Here is a 6313-nt window from a genome sequence, read left to right on the forward strand (position 1 = left end):
GTTAAGGCAGTTGATCCTCATGTTAATTAGAACCCATATTCATGTGTCTAAACCCTTAGTCAAAGCCATGCATTGCAAGCGTTGGGTTAAAGCCTTGCAAGTGGGTGGACTTAAGAGTTTAAACTTTGACTACCTTCATTTGGTGAAACTTGTGTTTCTTTTACCATTGTTTTTGTTTTAGGTTTTCTCCCCTTCCTAAAAAACATACAAAAAAATATATTTTATCATCCTTTATTTCTTCCTTCACGCCTCCCCAACTGGATCTTAAGTTGAATTAATGCAAAGTTATCCCTATGTAGACAACCTAACTGTTATACAATTGTTAGTTCTTTTTGTTTTTTATTCAAGGAGTAATACCATAGTTTAAAGTTTTATAATGGTAAACCTTTTTTTCCTGATTTTTTTGAAACCAAGAAATACCTTAAAAGAAGAACTAGTGTATTGCCAAGGAACCTTTTTATTCCCAACAAGCACAAAGTCATGGTTGTTTACCCCAAAGTGGAACTAAAAATTGGCGTTGATCTTGGGAAAACTGACCAAACCTCTCTACTTGGGTTGAACCAAATATTGGGGTCATTGTCAAAGATAATTTGTGTATTAGCTACATTAAGGGTATATTTTAAGGTATATGTTTGCCGACTTTACAGCTCTGCACTTGTTCTCCATATTTTTGTTTGTTTCTTTTTAACTATATTTATTTTACCTTTGTTGCTTAATTTTCCCTTTCTTTTTCATTTATTTAATCTAGTATTATAAATGTTCTAGTTACTAGAATGATGTCTTGAGGGAAGTTTGAGAATTATGAAACCTAATCCAAACTAGAAACCATGAGTTGTCTACATCCCCTGACACGGCATATCACGGACCACTCTAAATTTCCTATCAAAATCACAATTTATGGTAGTAGGTGGTTAGGTGCAATGAATAAAGGATTTTGTTTTCTCTTTTCTTTTCCTTTTTCTATCTTTTTCAAACACACACACATTATATTTATGTGTTTCTTTTTTTTTTCACTTTTCTTGTTATCCTTTTTGTTTACTTCTCATTTTTGTTTTATAGAGACTCGTTACCTTCTAGTTTCACATGGGACCAGCATCTTCAATAGAAACCAAGTATGCATTTCTTTTTGTTGTTTTGAATCATGCCAAACTTCAAAACAAAGGAAAGTTCATAATTACCATCAAATGCACACATTGAAAGTATAGTATGGATTGCACATGCAAAGTAGTTAATTTAGATAGACACCTTAGGTGAACTCTTTCAAAGCGTAATCTAGGGTGACCATCCAAATTGCACACTCAAGAATGTATGTCAAATAGCACTATCCAAAGTGTGTTTGTTGAAGTGTCTTGTTAAGCGCATAATCTCCCTTGCAAAATGGTCAACTTACCAAGATCCTGGTTAATGTGTAATTTTTTAAATGGTCAAAGTTCCATTTTTTTAAGGCATAAATTGAAATAAAAGATATATCTCTTTCCAAGAACTTAGCTTTAATACTCAAATGACTTTTTCACCTCCCCCAAATCAATGTATTGGTTGGGATAACGTAAGACTAGAAGGGTCGTCTAAATTTTTTTTATAAAGAAGGATCTTCTCAGTAGCAGGAACTCATTTGTATTATATACACTCAAGTACAATGCTCTATTCTGAAATATGATAAGGCATAGAAATCTAAAGATGAAGAAGAAAAGAAAAAAAAGGGTTTTATGATTTCAAGATACACTATGAGGGATGGGAAGACTCCATAATCCTTCACAATGCTTGCATAACCCGATTAGGCATTAGAAGTAAAGGACTTGATAAGATAATAAAAAAAAAAAAAAGGGATTTTTACAAAAGAACAAAATCCTATGTCTCTTATGAGGCTTACAACCCATCTAGGAAAAGTAAAAATCAATCTAAGCAATTATTACATCCCCAATAAAAAGCAATCACGATTATAACCATCATATTATAAAAAGATCATAATAAAGAACGCACATTAATTATCCCTAGGGTCATGGGAAAAAAAAAAAAACCTGTAAAAACAAGTTAGCACACCCTAGAATGGTTCTAGCACAATTACAAATCTATGGCTCTGATACCAATTGATGGAAAAAAAACCCAGATCTCTTTGTTTCCCAAGTCCGAATCAAGTTAGGAATATGCATAACTATCCTAGGTTTTTTCTTAATCCTATGCACGGCAGAAAATAACATTTGTATACTTTAAAAGAATTCAGAAAGTGCTAATGAAAACCATACCTTAGATTTGAATGTTCCCGAATCAAATCCACATGGTGAAAAAGAAGATCGAAATCATAGAAGTCTCGTAAACCCGAAGTCTTCTGCCCGATGACTCAAACCTTGATCTTGGCACACTTCCTATAGGGAGGAAAGGAGGGTGGAGGCTATGTCACTCTATCTCTCTGGATGGTGGAAGACAAAAGCTATAGAAACCCTAACCCTTATGGGGTATTTATAAGGTTCCTAAGTGGACTAAAGTGACTTGAGCCCACATGGGCTTGGGTCACTTAATCTAGCCCAAAATTGGTTCTAATTGATTAATTAACCCAATAGGCCCCACTAATTAATCAATTAGCCCAATCCAGAGACCTTGGTCACTTACCTCTATGCATCCTTGCATAATTACCAAAATGCCCTTATGCACAAAAGTGAACCTAGTGTCAATTTGACCTTCTTAACCCATGCCAACAAGGTATATGAGCTTAAAGCAGGGGCCACTAGGACCTATAGGAATACTAGCTCCCTCATAATCCAATTCTAAAGTTGATTCAATATCCCACTACAGATAATCAACTGAACTCCAATATCCTATATAAATAACAACGAGACACCAAGTGCTCGAGTCCATAACCTGCTATCCATTATGTTTAGTCTCTCTATGAACTAGTGTTCGTAGTCTAACAAGATGAAAGCTATCAGCCTTTCAAGACTACCTCTACTATACTTAAGTTACAGATCCTCCCATGTGTGTTTAATTGACATATCTTAGCTCTCAAAGAGCGTATGTCAAGTTTCACTTAAGGAACTACTATGGCCATAGTTTTCATGAATTCACCTCCTTAGGATCCTCCAAGGGGACACACTATCTCAATCCTAAGAGATATCATGGTGCCTTTATTGAGAATACCTATTGCTATAGGCTTCCATGAATAGTGACCCAATCCATAGGGAATATATGATCAACTTAGGATCTCACCCGTAGGTCAAAGCAACTACTAACTTTAGTACAAGCTCAATATTCTCTCAAAGTTGAGAGATAATACAATGAAGCAACTTGGTGGAGTCATGACTACTTGATAGCCTTAAGTCATAACTCACCATAGGTCCTATCTAATGTGCAACCATACACACTAGTGTACTCACCATGGGAAATCTATCCTAATAGCCAAGACCAGTCATCCCTCCAATTAGGAAGTGGTGCACTACACCCTTTAATGGGTTGCCTAGGCCCATGAACCGACTATGAACAAGTATTCTATTTGCAAGGAACCCATGACTTAGATCTTTTATGCAACTCCTAATGCACCTAAGTCATGTACAATGCAAAAGATACAGGCAAGAATGCTCATAGAGTATAATACATGGAATAAAGATAGATAAAAGTAAAACTAGAACACCATTAAAAAAATAATGAATTCCAAATTTATTACATTATGTCATGCTTTCAAGGGCTCTATCCTAACAGCTACAACCTTCAACTCCTAAACTATCCTACCCCTAGTTTAGTTGTTTATTGTTGAACATGGTCTCTCTTGAGCGAGTGGTGGCGAGGATTAAAAGGAGCTTCCACTTAAACAAGTCATGGCTACAAGGACCAAAAGGAGTATCCATGAGAAGAAATGAGGATATGTAGTTTGGATTATTAGGGTTGCAAACCACACAACTAAAGTTCCATGTTGGCGTTTCTCCATTGTTAGCCTAATAAACCATAAATAGGCCCTTTTGACATGAGAAATAACCCATCTGAATCATCTGACTGCAAGGACCCACAAAAGAGCAATCAAACCCAGTTGATCTGTTGTTGAGGCAATTGATTTTCATCTCAACTAGAACTTATTTTCATGGTTGTAAAACCTTGGTCTGAGTCATGCACTACAAGCATTAGGTCAAGGCCTTGTAGATGGGTGGACTTAAGAGTTCAAACTATGACTACCTTCCTCTAGTGAAGCTTGTTTTCTTTTAGCTTTTTTATTTATATATATATATATATATATATATATATATAACTTTACATCAATTCGACTTGAGGTACAGTTGGGAGGCGTGAGTGAAGCGAAGGAAGTATATATATATATATGTTGGGTCAGGGCCTTGTAGGTGGGTGGACTTAAGAGTTGAGACCTCGACTACCTTCATCTAGTGAAGCTTGAGTTTCCTTTAGCTATGTTTCTTATTTAGAAGAACAATATATATATATATATATATATATATGTATGTATGTATGTATGTATGTATGTATATAAAAACAAAGCTAAAAGAAACACAAGGATAACTTTGCCTCAATTTAGCTTGAGGTACAATTGGAGAGGAGTGAGTGCAGTGAAGGAAGTATATATATATATATATATATATATATATATATATATATATATATATATATATATATATATATATACAAAGTCATAGCAACTTTCCCCGGAATGGAACCAAAAATTGATGTTGCTCCTGGGGAAGCTTGACTGGACTTCTCTTCTTAGGTTGAACCACTACTCTCCTAGATACTTTGATTAAGCAATTAACTAAGGACAACATGATTGCAATAGCCTCGAGCTCTCCCAACCCTAGTTGCTTATATATGGCATATAATAGTATATTAAAACTAACTCCAAAGTCTAATAGTGCTTTCTCCACGTAAGAATCTCCTATTTGAATTGAGATAGTTGAACAACAATGATCCTTGTATTTTGCTAGAGTTTTATTCTCAATGATTGCATTACCTAGTCAATAAGAAATTCCCTCTTTCTAGTCTTTATTTTTCTCTTAATTATTTTTGTCTTTAATGAACTTAGGATAAACTAGAACATGCTTAATCATATCTAAAAGAGGAGCATTAACTTTTACTTGCATCAAGACCTTCAACATTTTTTGGTCTTGGTTCCCATTCTCTACTTCTTAATTGTTGTAGGAAAAGGTAAGGAGTTAGTAGATTTAATGTTTTCTTTTTCCACTGAAGTTTCCTCTTCCTTCTTCTTTGGTTCCTTATCAAATTCCTTAGTCTCACCCAAAGATGAATTATCTTGCTAAATTGGTCTATCATTTATCACTTTCTATTTTGGCTTCTTCAACTCTCTTCGACTCCATAACACGATTAATGCCTTGATCTCTTCATTTCTTCCTAGCTTAGTCACTTCAAATGCTCTCATTGGATTTTGTTATGGTTGAGCTAGGGATCTACTTTTCCTTTTTTTTTCTTTTTTCTTTTTTTCTTTTTTCTTTTTTTTATTATAACTCAAGGTGGATTTGATATTGGATATAGTCTGTTATGTTCAAGCACTAAATTTTTGTTGTCCTTCATTTATCTTCTCTTTTTGTTACCCTTCATTTATCTTCTCTTTTTGTTACCCTTCATTTATCTTCCCTTTTTGTTGCATACATTGCTTAATTAGATTCTCCATATTCAATCTCCATCTTTTGCTTCTCCTTAGCCTCCTTTTGCTACTTCTCTTAATCTTTGCTTGATTTACTTGTTTGACCTTGATTCTTTTCTCCTCCACAAGCATCAAATGTCCCTTTTGAGCTTAATTGAGCCCTCCTTCTAACTTTGTTGCTAAACTTGCTTGGATTTTATTGTTTTCACTTCTCTTTCCTACCTTTTTGTTTCAAGATAACACATTACTCCACAAACTTGGTTTCTATGACATATTTAAGCTAAAGATAGTGATTAGTGCCTCTTATAGCTACATCACACCATTTATCCCTTTCAAGGATACACATTTAGACACTAATAACTTGTACAATTGTGCAAGGTAGAGAAAGAGAACCAATCCCAAAGGTGCAAGAAAGGGAGGATAACCAAAGAAAGAAGTACCCTTGTTGAAGGCAAAGCCAATCCTAACTGTGCAACTCTTTCAGCATCCCCTTGTGCAAGATAGATAAGAAAGATAGATTGATATATTTATGGAATTAAGGGAAAATAAGGAAAAATATATGAAATTAACTTGTGCAAAATTCAATTCTTCAAACTTAGAGCTTGAAAACATCCCAACCTTTGAACTCAAATTTTGAGAAAATCTCAATTCTTTGGACTTTGAAAAACTCTAAATCTTAAATCTTGATGTTTTAGAAACTTTGAATATAAGTACGAACTT

This window comes from Vitis riparia, chromosome 13 (genome assembly GCF_004353265.1).
Source record: "Vitis riparia cultivar Riparia Gloire de Montpellier isolate 1030 chromosome 13, EGFV_Vit.rip_1.0, whole genome shotgun sequence".
NCBI classification, from domain to species: Eukaryota; Viridiplantae; Streptophyta; class Magnoliopsida; order Vitales; family Vitaceae; genus Vitis; species Vitis riparia.